Here is a 17,100-nt window from a genome sequence, read left to right as displayed (position 1 = left end):
CTGTGACTCTATTTCAGTCATGTGAAAGGAATATAGTCATCTCTGTGTGTTGGGTTTTAGTCCTCTTCTAGTTTCCACCATATCAGAGAAAGTGGTATCTTCCTAATGCATGTTTTCATAGTGAATTCTCTGCTGATGTGCCCAGAATGATGTCAAGACTCATGCCTCAGTGGCTAAGAACTGCATCAACCTTACTTGAATTACCTTCCCTCCTATCAACCAGAATCTCTACACCCAAGTCTTTTCTTCCAATTGAATTTCCATGTCCTATACTTTGCCAAGTGCACGATCTCCTTTGACTGGCGTTTCCCCATCTGATCTTATGGGGCCCACTGTCTTATGCATATTTTATGAATGGAATTTTCAGACATCATTTCATGTCTTATGATAGTACATGTGTATTGAAAATCCACTCCAAGGACCACCTTCTTCATGAAAACATTTGTAGTGGTCACTCATATAAATGATTTTATCCTTTCTCAACTATCTATGCTATTCCCTAAGACTCATAAAATATTGAGCTTAAGTATGTTAGCCATGAGGCTTTATTATATACTATCATGTCACCTCACAATTGTCCCAGTCACATTAAAGATAAAATGCTTAGAACCACATCCGGCATGGACTTGACATTTGATAGGTTTCCAGTTTCTTCCATTTCCCTTCTACCAGAAGGTTATCACATAATGTTGTCTCTTTCAATGCAGGTATTACATGCAATTATACAGTAGTTCTTAATTAATACTTATTGACTAGAACGTGGTTTACCTACATACCCATATACTCGAATCTGACCTTAAACATGGATATTTATAAACTCCTGGTTCATATTATTAATTTCTGAAATCAATATCTTAAAATTCTGAAACACAGCAATTGCTGGAATGCTCTTGTTACCCCCATTCACCGACATATCAATACAGAGCTAGAATGATTCTGTCCTGATGAATCGCCATTACCTCCTAGACACTTTGCCTTGAGCCATGAGGACTGTGACGCCGGCAAGCCTCACAGAAAGTGTCCCCTTTCTATTCTCACACATGCCTTGCTTTTCTTTTGGCAAAAGAGGAAGCCAGAGATGTAGAAATTAGGAAGTTGGGCTGAAGAGAGTCCAACTTTCCAGTTCTCAAAACGCTCTCCTGGAAAGCTGCCCTTCTGAGGGAGTAGTCAGTTTTCACTCGCACTTTCAAGAGTGGCCTTGTTCTTCTCAGATGTTCTTTCACTAACTTTTTAACTCACTAAAATTAAAACATTTGTTGCTGACTTCCCGGACATTGTTTATAGTTCTCAACTGCTGGCCAGAGTGTACAATTACCCTCTGGAATAAAAGCTCTCTAAATCATGTTTATTTCAGCTTCGGCTATTATCCATGAAAGCTTGTTTGAGTTTTCTGTATGGTGATAAGATTGATGTTGCACACAATTATCGTCTGCCATGTATATCCTGAAAACAATCCCAGTTTGGCAGTAGTCATTCCAAAAGCAATATTCCTTTGCTTGCTTGTATTGTACTATGAAACAGATCCTTGCAGAGTGTCTTAATCATCCAAATCTAAGATAACATACTATTTATTTCAAATGGTCAGCAATGTTCCAAATGCCACTGCAAATTAGATTAGAAATTATCCAGTTCGAGTGTAAACATACCACTAATTTACCTAGTGTCTGGGACTTTTATTTGATATTCAGGAATTTAAATGATTTAATGTTGTTTAGCTCTCAGTTCGACCTTTGCTTTCTGGACATTCAGTTAGAACTTCTCAGTATTTATTTAAAGATATCAGAAGTGCTTGGGATAAGGGACCAGGGTTCTGAGTGCCCAGGAGGTTGCTGCAGCAACCCTGTAGCATTTGTGTAGAGAAGGTAGCAGTAGTTTACAGAAGTTTTGTCTATGTGCTTATAGAGGTGCCCCTCTGGACTTGCTCTTTTGTAGACCCACCCAAGTGGTTCAGCCCTGTCAAGAGGTTTCCATCAGTGACACCAAATTTAGCAAAACGGATAAGGTGGGCAAATTCTGTTTGAGCACTCCAAGGATCCCATTGAAACACATCCACCTGTGTGGTTAAGACTTTAGAATAAATGAAATCTTTTCCACTTTTTGCCTGATAGTCCTTTGACAAATTACTTAACCATCCGATACTTAGTTTTCCTGCAAAATGGGTCTAAGAAATACCTTGCGTGAGAATGGATTGTAGAAATCGAGTTAGAAGCATCTATCTATTATAATGTTAGGAGTTTCTGCTATCCAAAGCTCCCTTCCTTCTTTCTTTTTATTAATTTCTTATTTATTTTGTTATATTTTAGGAATCTGTTTAGAAATGTGATGACTTATCTAAAGCTATAATCATTTGGAGTTGGTCTCTTTCCTCCTCCTTTCTCCTTTGTCTTCTCCCTCCCTCTCTGCCTTCCCTCCTTCCCCACCCCTCTCTACCTGTCCTTCCTTCCTTCCTTCTTTCCTTCCTTCCTTCTTTCTCTGTTTCTCTCTTTTTCCTTCTTTTTGAAAGAGATTTGTGATTTAGCTTAAGCTGGTCTCAAACTTGCGAGCTCCTATCTCAGGACCCTGAGTGCCATAGACAGGTATGCATTATCATTGACCCCCTTTTCCTTTTAGACCCTCAACCTTTCCCAGTCACACTAATTCTCAAGGATCCATATGTTGAAGCATAAATTACTGATAACCTAAACTTTTAAACTCTAGATTTTTTTTCTTGTTTGTTTTTGCTTAAATATTTCTCCTGAAACTGGGTTATGAAATCATGACTGAATGGCTACACAGACCTAGGAATTTGGAGGATTAGAGAGTTTTCCCATTCATAGTTATGTGAGGACCTACCATGTGTCAGAGGTTATTCTAGCTGCTGGAAACAGTGCAGTAGAAAAAGAAAGACTTAGGTTCTGGGCAGCCTTTCACCCAACCTTGATGAGGTAACAATTATAATGACTAATTTGACTCTATCCTAAGTGATCAATAGAAAAATAACGACATGCTGGAATGTGACAAAGAAGTAAGGACACCTGGATTCTTAGGAATGCTCTAAACAGAAGCCCCCTGGACTCTCTGCAGCCTAACAAATAGCTTCTCTGCAGCCAGCTGGGGTTAATGGCTGCATTTACAGTTTAAAATGCTCCAGATATAGCCGGTAGTGAGGGGAGTCTCGCTTTATTAGTTCATTTTTATGTATGAGAAAAACTGCAGTAAAAAACCCCCAGTATTCATCTTTTTTCAATTTGAGTCTAAGGGATTTTTGGCACAGCCCCCCTTTCAGCTCCAAATGTTCCAACTCTAGCTGTATTTATGTGACGCCAAACCAACTAGTTGAAAAATTACAAGAATGGGAAATTAGCCAATCCTTTTGTCTGCATACTGCCAACCGACCAGGTTGCCTTTTTTTTTTTTCTTTTAAAGTCATTGATTTGTCCCATCCTTCAGCTGAATTGACTGACAATAGCCCATGAGATCCAAACAAAACATAAAATCTGTTTTGTCTAATTCAAAGTATTGATTCATTGTTGCCTGGCAGAATATGCTCATTGCAGAGACTGCAGAGACTGCAGAGAATGTAAGAAAACAAATCCACCCAAAGTCCTGCCACACACAAATATTGACACATACTCTTGCAGGTTTTCACCCATGTGGACTTGCGCGGTAAGCAGAACAGTACTGCAAATGTGATTTTCATTTGGTTTTCTCCTCCACTTAATGACATATTGTGAGCACAGTCTTAAGTTTTCCTTAAAAATCATAATTTTATTTCATGTATATTGCTTTGAAGAAATACCTTATTTTTGATGTCACCAATTTTCCCCATGGGTGGGCATTTGGGTTATTTCCAGTTTTTACCTGCTGTAAAAAAAATATCTGCACTAAATCTTTTAGATTATACATTTTAGTGTACACTTCTCTTACATCTGTAGAAAACTTTTAAATAAAAATATTTTAAAGATCTCAATGAATATTGCCAAAACTTTCCACCAACAATACAGTGAATTTATATTCATTTACCCAAGAATTATTTTTAATCCTTGCTTAGTATGATAGGTAAGAAAAATTATATTTCATTGCTTTATTTATATGTCTTAAATTATTAATTAGAAGGGACATTTTTCAATTTTACTGGTCATGCGCACTGTTTTGACGATCATTATGTCTAAATGCTTCTTTGTAAAATCAGGGAAGGCAAAGAGCAGAACATGACAAGAATGATTTCTGGGTTGCCATTTCCAGAAAACCCAGAAATGGTTTCATTTATATTTCATTTATATTTTTAATTTTTGAGATATAATTTAATTACATTTCTCCCTATGTTTTCCTCTCTCCAAACTCTTCCATATACCCCCCTCACTCGTCCTTAAATTCAGTCTCTTTTTTTGTTCATTGTAATTGCAGATGTGCATGTGTGAGCACATGCATGTGTACATATATATTCCTAAACATAGACCTGCTCAGTCTGTGTAATGTTATTTGTATGTATGCTTTCAGAGTTGACCATTTTTTAATGTTTTCTATTTTCTTAGATGTCCACAAAAATGATTTGAGTTTTGTCTTTGACTTTGAGATTTACTGATAGAACAATTGATACTAATCCAGAAAATGGAAAGAGCAAAGCAAAGCTTAAACAAAGTTGAAGAAGATAGAGTTTGCACCAAGTGGACTCAGGTTTTTGAGTCACGTTTAGGTGACGTAGGTGCTGTGCTGTTCGTGGCTGATGGCCAACTTGGGCTTGTGTTTGGAATTCTGTTTCCTGTCACTCTGGGGGAAAGCAGTTGACACTGTAGAATGCTCGTTGGCTGCTTCTGTGAGGTTGCAGGAGAAGTTCATCTCCTGAAAGTGGTCATTCCAAAATTACATAAGGCAAAATTAATAATTGTCCTTAATTATGTTCACTCATGTGTTCTTTCAAATCAAGTGTTGATAGTCCATTATCACAGAGTTCTACATTTGAAGGGCTACTTGCTTGGATTCTTCCTGAATTTTCCTTCCCTTTGAACCAAAATAATCAGATCTCATGCTAATTTATAAAAATGCAAAATCCTTTGATATTCTAAAAAGAACAGACCACATTGCCTTACTGTGGCCCTTACTGAAAATTCATTTTATTCTTTAAGATAATGTATTTCTTTCCTATTTCACTGTAAATTTTAATCAAGAAAACACATCAAAACCAATAGCTAGTGTGTTTGGGCCAGACCCTATAAATAACTACACCAGCTCATTCTAATGTGGAAAAAATGGAAAACCAGACCCTGTTAACAGAAGGGAAAATTCCATTTTTCATTCGTAGTACTGCTCTTGCTCCTGGCTCAATGAGAAACAAACTCTTTCCTTTTCTCCATATTTATTATATTAATGTGCTGGCAATGCAGGTGTTTCAATCTTTACGGCAACGGCACGCATCTGTCACCAAGCGCATTTCACATGCAGCTTGGTCTTTGCAGAAGAACGCTAGCTCCATCTTCAATCTTCTGTCACATCTCAACTTCTCTCTTAAACAGTGTGATATTTAAATAGAGGCCTTGCCTCCAACTTGGACCGTAAATAGGCAAGGCGCTGCTTTAACATGGGACCTGGTTAAAGGGCACAGGCAGCCAGTAGGAAACCCAAAGGAAACATGAAAGAGAAAAGATTGCCAGGGCATGTGAGTCTAACCACGCTTGTCTTTGGTGGGTGTCTTTGATCAGCTCCTCTCATCCTAGACTCTTGTACATCTGCTATTCCTCTGATCAAACTTTATTGAATAACTTTTTTTAATAGAACAAGACTCCCATGACCAAGAAATGTTTCAAAACTACTCCTGTAGACTGGGAAGCGCTTCTCCCTCCATTATATTTCCCCCAACATTTTACTATAAAAAGTACCCAACATACCATAATGTTGAAAGAACTTTACAAGAAATAGCCCTACACCCACTGCCATCTCACTGCCAGCGTTTACTTTATCACATATGTATTTAAAGTTCTAGCCATGGCTAACCCATCATATTTTTTAACACATTTCAAAATAAATTGCTGATATCAGTATATTTCCTCATAAATATTTTATCTTATGTCTAATTAAGTAGAGTGTGAAACTGACTTACAGTTTGAAGTTCAATATGAAGTTTACATCCAAAGAAATAAGCAGATCTTAATTATATACATAGAGTATTTCAGATGCATATATCTGTCTACCTCTGTTCTTACCAAGACATAGAAGGTTATTACCATCTGGCGTTAGAGAGACGGCTTGATAGTTCAGAGCACTGGCTCTTCTTCCAGAGGTCCTAGGCTAGATTCCTTGAACTTGTGGCTTACAACAGTCTACAACATCAGTCCCAGGGAAATCCAATACCCTTTCTGGCCTTTGTGGGTACCAGGCATGCACATAGTATGCAGACATACATGCAGGCAAAACATCTATACAAATACAATAAAAATTTGAAAAATGTTATCATCATCACTCTACAGTTCTCTCAGGCTCCTTTCCAGGGCTCCTACTCTCTCTGTTTGTGGAATGGCATGTCAAAGACTCACACGCTACATTCTCTTCTGAGCAAACCTTCTTTCACTGAACACATTTTTGAGATTTACCCAACATCAACACTGATTTTTTTAAAAAAATTATTATTATTGTTATACAGGGTTTATTTCATACCACAATTGATTCATTTTCCTATTGATGGATATCTGGGCTATATTCTCAGGGCTCAGCTTTGGTAGAATTACTAGAAATGTTTTCACACTGCATTTTGCACATACAACTGTTTTTGTTTTTTGCTTTGTTTAATTTTGTTTTTTATTTCTTTTGGATGAATACCTGAGTGTCCTTGCTGGGTCACAGGAAAGGTGTGCATTTCATCTTACAAGAAAGTATCAGATTGTTTTTCAAAGTGGTCTTATCATTTAACTATCCCACCAACAGAGAAAGGTCTAGAACAGCCTCACTGTTGTTTGCAATTTTGGGGGTTCTGCTAGAACGAGACATCAGCATATTTTAAGATCTTTCTAAGCCTAAGTTTGGTGCAACTGGGGCTCAGAGTTTCTAGCTATCCTCTATCACCTTGGAGGAACAGTAGGTACTGGTTTTTAGGCAATGTCTTCTCGTTCTTGCTTTTTATTATTAAATGATAGATATACACAGAATAAAGTGAAGTTAACAACTTTTACTATCATCACATAGAGAGTGCATCCTAGACAGCCCATTCTGTTGAGTTGTTTATCAGAGACATTGTCCTTTATTCCTGCAACAATCTTGTGAACTAAGTATAGTCTCTTTTCTTACAAATAAACTGAAGCTCAGAATGCTTTTTTTAATTGCCCAAGGTCACACTGCTACCAAAAGGTGTACCTAAATCACAAAGAGACAAAGGATGAAAGGCCAGCTAAAAAATCTTATTTAACTTGAGTTTAAAAAGTAATTAGGAAGTTATATTTTCCACCAACTGGGAAAGACAATCATAATTTCAGTGACCCTAAAAAGGTCAGGCAGAGGAAGAAAGCGTTTTCCTCGGCATTATCGGCAGCCTTCACGCACACCGAGTTAATTCAGTATCAGACCTTGGTGTAATCTCCTAATGGGTAATTCAGCTTTCATATAGTTCATTATCTTTTTCTTTCTTTTGTTTGCCTCACAGATGGAGTACTTTACAATGTCTATGAAAAATTTTCCATCTGGATTAGATCACTCAAATGGAGTCAGGAAGAGAGGTACTGGCTCCTGCGCCTTTCCTGGGCTCATCAGGGTGGGGAGACTCTTCCAAAGTCAACATAAGCTTGGATTCATAAATTGGACAACTGGGATTAGCAATGCAATGAATAATAACCGCGGATGGACTTCTCCTTAGGTAGCTCCAGGCTAGGCCTTCCTCAGATACCATTAGTCCTTTGTAAGTTGGCTGTGGCCAGTGAGCTGTCAGTTAGATGTTCTTTTAAGTCTCTCTTACCTTCGTCTGCTCGTATTCCATATTTATCTTGGTGTCATTGTTTCTTAAGTGATTACTGATGATGCATTGCATTTTAATGACACTTTTACTTACTTCCATTCATTTTATGCACATAATGACTCTTCAATGGGGAGTTTTTCAAAAGAAGGAGCCATCATACAGAATGTTCTCTCATTCACATAGACCTTCACTCATTCACCATTTAAAGCTCCTGACTGTGTCAAGCAGCCACTGGGCTGAAAAAGGCAGACCTCTTCCTTAAAAGTCTAGGGCTGTAGACAAAGACAGATATATTAGTGGTTAATGACCTTCATATGTGAAAAGTGCTATAGGAGGTTTAAGCAAAGAGTGTGAAGGCAGCAGAGGAGAATAAGCAGCCAAGGGTGCCTTGCAGTTACTCCACAGGTCTGAATCTGGATGCTGGGAGGACAAAACAGGGTCTATTCTTTATAATACATATGCATACATATGTATAATACATACACATATATGCGTATATATAGTCTATATGTTCTTTCTCTCCAAAATATTTCATGAAAGGTGATTTTCATCTAGTCTTTTCTTACATTTTCCTCTCACCAATCAAAATACAAGGAAGACTATCCCCATCTTTAGATGTCAAGGTCCATGGGAAATTTTCCAAAGGAAAGAGTTATGACTGCCCCATTGCCAATTACTCTCCACAATAGGGAACGTGCCAAACAGTGTGGGAGTCTCCACGGGTCGCCCCGTATACAGTCTATTGCCCCTCGGCTTCCTCAAGCCTGATCCTTTCTCCTCAGCTCCAGGAGTTCATTTGTCAAATGCTGTCATCAAATAGACTTTAGTGCTTACTTAAATTTTAGTGCCTCGAGGATGGACAGTGGAGTGGAGGAGGTAAGGAAGAGACAGATCTTACATTGTAGGGCCCGTAGGTTCAATTTCACATGGAATTATTTCACCATCTCCCACTAGAATGGCTTGGATGTTTTCATTTTAGACTTCATAGCAGTCTAACCCTAGTGCTGGGAAGATGGTATTCAAGAGAGTTCCTATGCATGTTTTGAAAGGAAAAGGAGAGTGTGGATTCAGTGCTGTCAGGTCTCAAGACCACTTTGGATGAGAATTGGATACAGAGCTATCTGTTGGATTAAATTAAACCAAATGAGAACAAGCTGTTAGTGAGCTTTTAAGTCAAATGTTCAATTTTTGTTATTCCTCACCTCCTTCCTTGGAAGATGAATGCATTAAAAATAGCTCTTTTTTTTCCTTAGAGGATATGCATGTTTTATGTTCTGGTTCAATCTTTCATCTGTCTCCACTTCCTGTCTGTCTCAGAGATTTGAGAATTGTTTTTGCTGCCTTGTGCAACCCATTCTCTCAATCAAGCACCATTTTCCTGTTCTGTCCATCTAGACTTTAGACACTTGAGTAATAGGAAGCTATTGTAGCCCTTTAACGCTCATATCAGAAGATCGCCAGTTCCAGTAATAAACTATGTGCTGGGATTACACTTTACATTCATGGAAAAGCATTAAAAAAATAATGTTTGGAACATTCTGCTGGCACATAAACTCCCATTTCTGGTATGTTTCAAGACAAAAAAAAATCTATTCATGGATTCCTTTTCTCCTCTTACATCCCTCTTTTCCTTTCTGCCTTAAAAACGTTGGAAATTTTGTTAAGTTAAATTACTGTTTGATATAACGCCTGTAATAGATGACACAGGCTTTAGTAGTGACTGTTTTCTCATGGAAAAAGAGCTCACTCCTGTTGTCCATAAAGTTACACCCTTGAATTATGAGAGTCTGGATCATTGCTGGGTAGATTTCTTTGGAGTCAGAAACCAGGGGAATAGCAGGAGAAAGGAGCTGGCAGCCAGAAGGGAAGGAAAGAGTTTTCTGGGAAGGAGTGGGCAGGGCAGTGTTTAGGGAAAGTAGAATAGAGAATACAGACAAATGGAGAACAATGGTGTTACATGGAGAAATGCAAGAGACCAGGAGAGATTGAGCATTCTGGATGAGGTGTAAGGCTTCTGTGCAACCATTTAATTTCCAATACTATTGACGAATGGCAAATGCTGTAGTTAAAACACCTGTCAAGAGGGAATGCAAACTGAGCTGTCAGGCAGGAGAATGTACAGATGAAGCAAAAGAGTTCTACATGTGAGATGGGTTATTAGTGATTTGTATACATTTGTAGGGCTGTGCTTATATGGCTTTCCAAACTCACATCTAATCTCTTAGGTCTGGAAATTAAGCCCACATGTCAAACTTTCGTGTATTGATTTACAGGGTTATCCTGACTTAGGTCAGGTTAGGTGGCCATGCAAATAGGACTTATCTAGTGCTGGATTATTAATGTTTACATGGTTTCCTGATCCAGCCTAAATACAAGTGCAGAAATACTTAGTTAAGTTTCTGGGATTAGCTCTTCTAAACTTTCAGAAACTTTGGGGTTTAAGTGAGGCCAATATTTGAAAAAAGGGTCAGATTGGTTATGTAGATAGGCCTCTTTTGAAATAATCTTAAACTGGGTTTTACTGCTGAGGGCAAGATAAAATGATGTGAAATGTCTATTTTGCTCTTGTTAACCAAACAGTAGCATGCCATAAATTAGACCACACAGGAGTATTTATGGCTGGGAGGCAAGGAGAAGCAAACCCTATGTTCATGTTGTTTAACTGAAACTCTTCTCTTTCTTGGAGATCATTTACTTTACAAAGACAAAGGTGCTATAAGAAAGGATAAAAGAGAGAAACGTGGTAAACTAAGACTATAGCATTAAAGGGAAGAGAAATCAGGTTTCTGAAGTGCTAGAGGCATAAAAATTGGGAAAAGAATGGGACTTGCGGGGAGTGGGGACCCAGAAAATGGGAAATCATTTGAAATGTAAATAAAGAATACATCGAATAAAAAAAAAGAAAAGAAAAAATGAGCAGAGGGACACACGTGACAAAGTGTTGTCCATTCACACCAAAACCAAGTTCCCTGGCCTTGCCATGGCGGCCACCTAGGACCAGATAATTCTTTGCCCATGTGTTATATTTGACAAATCCTTCAACTTATATCTACAAATTGCTATTATCACCTCCCATACCAGCTACAATGACAAAAATGCCTCTAGACGTCACAAAAATATCCTTGGTCAAGAACCACCATACCTGAGTTATCACCGATGGAGTCTGGATGGTTAGCAATTAAACCTTTAAGGAATAATAGCTCAAGAAAAACGCAGTTAAGTGCGTTTGGGAAGGCAAATATCTTAAGGTCAGACAAATGTGAATTCTAAGCTAAGATTACTGTAAGCCACGGGGCTTGTCAAAGCTCAATAGTTTTGGAATGTGAGATAGATGAAAAGAAAACGAGAAAAAATTTAAAATGTTAAATATACAGGAAATAGATGCATGTTTTAAAAAAGAATTTCCAAAGAATAGATGTAAGATAGTTTCTACAACTCATAGAATAAATCACTTAAGTCTTCATTTAATTTGGTTATAGAATGACTGACCACCAAGTGCCATTTATAGCTTTTGGCATCCAATGTTAAACAGCAGATTTGGTCTTTGATTTTTCTTAGAAATCTTCCTGGCAGAAAACCATGATGGAGTAAATCTGAAGAGTCAGCAGCTGGGTGTGGCTTAAATAGGTTTTGAAAAAAGCAACCTTCATGAACCATGAGCATCCCTGCATGTCTAAAGTGCGGCAAGAGCACAGCAGTGCCCTGATCCTTGTATACAAGGTCCATTTCCAAGGGCTCTGACTGCAGCAGACAGTCTTCAGGGATGAAGTGATAACTCCCTCTGGGAAGAGGAGCGAATGTGCTCGTCACTTCCTAATAAAATCCCAGCCATAAAATGCAAGGTCAGCATTCCCTTACTACAAAGTAGTTCACAGCCATAGCGTGTGTACCGTCTACCTGAGCCTCTCCACATCATCCTGAGCCTCTCCATATCACCCTCTTGGGACTTGAGAGTGCAATAGGAACAGATAGGGTGCTTGCTTTGTTGTAATTATTAAAGCCTTTTATGACCTTGAAGTCTGTTTCTGTCATGTAACATCCATATCACAAAATCAGACAAATTTATTATTTTGTGTGTTGAGTAAAATCAAATCCCAGATCCTGACAATGGGATCCAGGAAACAGGGGCTTTAAAACATCAGCCAGAAAAGGAGAGTTGTTTTCCAGGAGGAATAAAGACAGACTTTGGTCTTTAAACTGTGCAAGAGTCCCAGAGAGCAACTAGACCCAAATGAGAAGAATGTGGAACCAGGAACAATTTCTTTAAGAAAAATACAACAAGGAGAATGGTGTGTTTAAACATAAAGGGGGTTTACATATCTGATGGAGAATTAGAAGATGAAGGATGGAGAGACTTGAAGAATTCCCACTTACCCAGAACAATTCTGGTGTAGCAAAAACCCTATTAAGGATATGACCTTCCTACTGCTACAGCGAAGACTCCATTAAAGACTTGACTTTCCTACCTCAGAGGAAGATTTATTCTGGCTTACAGATAGTTACCTTAAGTTGGGAAATGAAGGTGAGGAAATGAAGCCAGGATTGAGAATATATCTGGGAATAAACTTTGGGTAGATGTAAAATGATTGGCAGCCTGGAAAGCAGAAGTCTAATGAATGTTTGAGGGAGTTGTATCAAATGCACCATGGAATTAAAAAGCATCCTGAAAAGTTTAGTTAATATTGAGAATGTTCATTTAATCCCACATAGATCTCAAAAAAGGCAGGCGCACCAACACCTACTTCTGATGTGTCAACAGAAAATAATGAATGAGGCAAAAATTCCCATAAAGTGGATTCAGGAGCCATAAAAAACAGTGAATGAGGATGTGGTCCCAGAAAAGAGTCAAGGTCCAGGCTAGGAATTAGCCAGTGCCAGGGGAGTAAAATCCTGTCTGTGGAAAAGGATTCCATGATTGCAATATGCCAGCAACTGCTGAGAGTTTTCTCTTTAACTTTCCCCAGTGGCCATTTAGTCTGTATGGATGTATTAGAGCGGGGTGGGGGGAACAGCAGAATATTATTTGTGTGTTTGGCTCATGAGCTGGTTGAGCTTGAAAAGTCAGAGATGGAATTCTGAGCTTGTCTAAGGGCCTTGATCTTTGATGGGGAAGCAGTGTGCCTTTGGGTTATTGTCCTAGTGAACAGACGGATTGTTTATCCGTGGGAGGGAGAACAAAGCACGTGTATGTTGGATTTTGGCAGAATGGCAGGGACAGCACCAAACTCCCAGCTGTTACTTTCCTGCAAAATGGGATTTTTCTTGCTGCTTGGTTGTGCTTCATTCTTTGAATCTGACCGATGAGAAATAATACATTGAGAGATTATACATATCACTCCCAATCTATCTCAGAGATACATACCTCTGGTTTCCTTAAAAATATGAAAAATTCAACAGGGAATTTTAAGATACCAGAAAGTAGGACAATGTGGGAGGACTTTGTGTCTCTGAATCATCCTATAGATATCCTTACAAGGACTAGCCACATTTGCATTCAACTCTCTGTGTATAAGACATAAACTGGTACTCTTAAGTCACTTAGATTGGGAAATATCTATTATATAGCAGATATTATTGTTACAAAGATAGGAATTGTGGTGTTGTATGTTATACAATTTAGTCATAAATAGTACTTTTAAAATTTGTTTGTTTTGAGAGAGGTTCTTACTAGGTAGCCAGGCTTGTCTGAGACTTATTATGTAGTCCAGGATGGTCTCAAACTCACAGTAATTCTCCTGCCTCTGCCTCCTAAGCACTATGATTGCAGGCATGAGCTACCACTTTCTGCTCCTGAATAACATTTATGTAATTGTTAAAAATAAATATGGTGAGGAAAATAGATCAAGACTGAGATGGAGAGAGAGAGAGAGAGAGAGAGAGAGAGAGAGAGAGAGAGAGAGAGAGAGAGAGAGAGAGACCAGAAAGAGAAGAGGCAGTATATCTTGTGGAGGAGAAAATACTATAGATTTCATAGCTTCTACTAAGATGAAAATCACTAGCTGCAAAATTGCCGACTTAGCAAACTATCTAGAACCATGGGAGGTGAGCCTCGCAGCAAACACCTTTAAGAGTGGGGCTAGGAAATCAGGAGTGCAGTCAGAGGAGGTCCTTTTCTTTTCCTTTCTTTTCTTTTCTTTAATTCAATATATTCTTTATTTACATTTCAAATTATTTCCCCTTTCCTGGATGCCCCCTCCCTGAAAGTCCCATAAGCCCTCTTCCTTTCCTCTGTTCCCCCATCCATCACTTCCCACTTCCCTGTTCTGGTATTCCCTTACACTGCTGCACTGAACCTTTCCAGAACCAGAGGCCACTCCTTCCTTCTTCTTGGACATCATTTGATATGTGGATTGTGTCTTGGGTATTTCAAGCTTCTAGGCTAATATCCGCTTATCAATGAGTGCATACCATGAGTGTTCTTTTGAGACTGGGTTACCTCACTTAGGATGATGTTCTCCAGCTCCATCCATTTGTCTAAGAATTTCATTAATTCATTGTTTCTAATGGCTGAATAGTACTCCATTGTGTAGATATACCACATATTTTTGGATCCATTCCTCCGTTGAGGGACATCTGGGTTCTTTCAAGCTTCTGGCTATTATAAATAGGGCTGCTATGAACATAGTGGAGCATGCATCCTTATTACATGCTGGGGAATCCTCTGGGTCTATGCCCAGGAGTGGTATAGCAGGGTCCTCCGGAAATGTCATGCCCAGTTTTCTGAGGAACCACCAGACTGATTCCAGAGTGGTTGTACCAGCTTGCAATCCCACCAGCAGTGGAGGAGTGTTCCTCTTTATCCGCATCCTTGCCAACACCTGCTGTCTCCTGAGTTTTTAATCTTAGCCATTCTGACTAGTGTGAGGTAAAATCTCAGGGTTGTTTTGATTTGCATTTCCCTAATAACTAATGATATTGAACTTTTTTTATTTGATATATTTTTATTTACATTTCAAATGATTTCCCCTTTTCTGCCTTCCCCCACTCCCTGAAAGTCCCATAAGCCCCCTTCCCTCCCCCTTTTCTCCCCTCCACCCCTTCCCACTTCCCTGTTCTGGTTTTGCCCTATACTGCTACATTGAGTCTTTCTAGAACAAGGGGCCACTCCTCCATTCTTCTTGTACCTCATTTGATGTGTGGATTGTGTTTTGGGTATTCCAGTTTTCTAGGTTAATAACTACTTATTAGTGAGTGCATGCCATGATTGATCTTTTGAGACTGGGTTACCTTACTTAGTATAATGTTCTCCAGCTTCATCCATTTGCCTAAGAATTTCATGAATTCATTATTTCTAATGGCTGAATAGTATTCCATTGTGTATATATACCACATTTTCTGCATCCATTCTTCTGTTGAGGGATACCTGGGTTCTTTCCAGCTTCTGGCTATAAGGTGATTCTCAGCCATTTGAAGTTCTTCAGGTGAAAATTCTTTGTTTAGCTCTGTACCCCATTTTTAATAGGGTTATTTGGTTTTCTGGGGTCTAACTTCTTGAGTTCTTTGTATATATTGGATATTAGCCCTCTGTCGGATGTAGGGTTGGTGGAGATCTTTTCCCAATTTGTTGGTTGCCAATTTGTCATTTTGATGGTGTCTTTGGCTTACAGAAACTTTGTAATTCTATGAAGTCCCATTTGTCAGTTCTTGATCTTAGAGCATAAGCAAAACCAGAACGGGGAACTGGGAAGGGGTGGGAGGGAGGACAGGGGAAGAGAAGGGGGCTTATGGGACTTTCGGGGAGTGGGGGGGGGCTAGAAAAGGGGAAATCATTTGAAATGTAAATAAATTATATCAAATAAAAAAAATTAAAAAAAAAAGAATGGATCAATTCGCATTTTTCTGCATGCTGACCTCTAATTGAACCAGCACCATTTGTTGAAAAGACTATCTTTTTTCCACTGGATGTTTTCAGCTCCTTTGTCGAAGATCAAGTGACCATAGGTGTATGGGTTCATTTCTGGGTCTTCAATCCTATTCCATCGATCCACCTGCCTGTCATTGTACCAATATCATGCAGTTTTTAACACCATTGCTCTGTAGTATTGCTTGAGGTCTGGGATACTGATTCCACCAAAAGTTCTTTTACTGTTGAGAATAGTTTTAGCTATCATGGGTTTTTTGTTATTCCAGATGATTGGTAGCTATTTGTTAAAAGCCACATCACACAATTTTTACAAACATTTAAAGAAAAAAGAAGAGCAATGGGATTCTTCAATTCTGAGGGAAAGCTGTGGAAGTAAAAAAAAAAGGCTATTGGTTTAAAACCAACAAGAGATCATGTTTTGAAAGAGGATAGTTAGGATGAGATGCTACTGAGGTAGTCATTAAAGCAAAGACTAAAAAGTGAATTTGAAACCTCATGGGGTGGGGGTGGGGCAAACAGGAAAAATGGGTGTCTTGTAACCACCATAGAAAGGGTTATGCTTTAGCTACACAGCATACTTTAGATTATTGATTTACTAAACTCCATGAGCCATTTACACATAGGAACTGGACACTTGTGTGTAAAAGGGGAAAATTTCACATGAACTTGAAACTCACATGCACCTTCTCCCACACCACAGGTTCCCAGGGGCTTAAAGTTTAACCAAGAATGCTAGCAGTTCCAGTCTACCTAGAAGCCTGTGCTTGAAGGTTTACAAGATTACTGGGATGAACTTCACTGGATGTTTCTGCCCAGTGATTATTTCTTTCATTTTCTATTTAAATAAAGGCAAGATGGAGCCACTTAGAATGCATCACCCTTAACAAATAAAGTATGATTAGATACCAAAACACATCATCCATCTCCACGGTAATTAGTCCTTATGTGTATTAGCTCTGATTGCTTTTCATAGTAAAAAAAATTCTAATCACTTTCTAAATTTTACACATACATCAGGAGAAAAGAACTCAGGGGAATCCTTGCTTAACATAGAAAGAAAGCAAATTAAAAATTCAAAGGGAAAAAGAAGAGGTTTTTGCATATTTTCAAAGGAGAGAAAAAAAGCAAACCACAGACTGCTTCTATTATTATAAAATACAAAACATTTCTATTTGTTTCTAATTCAGAATTAAGAAATACACTTTAGCCCCATAAAAAGTAGGATTGCTTTCTCTTGTCAAGAACGGAGACGGTATAAAGAAGTTCTAAAAGGTAAGGAGAATACATGTTTAGTGAGCAAGAATATGAAATTAAACTT

The sequence above is a fragment of the Apodemus sylvaticus genome, chromosome 9 (genome assembly GCF_947179515.1).
Source record: "Apodemus sylvaticus chromosome 9, mApoSyl1.1, whole genome shotgun sequence".
NCBI classification, from domain to species: Eukaryota; Metazoa; Chordata; class Mammalia; order Rodentia; family Muridae; genus Apodemus; species Apodemus sylvaticus.
This window is presented reverse-complemented; position numbering follows the sequence as displayed.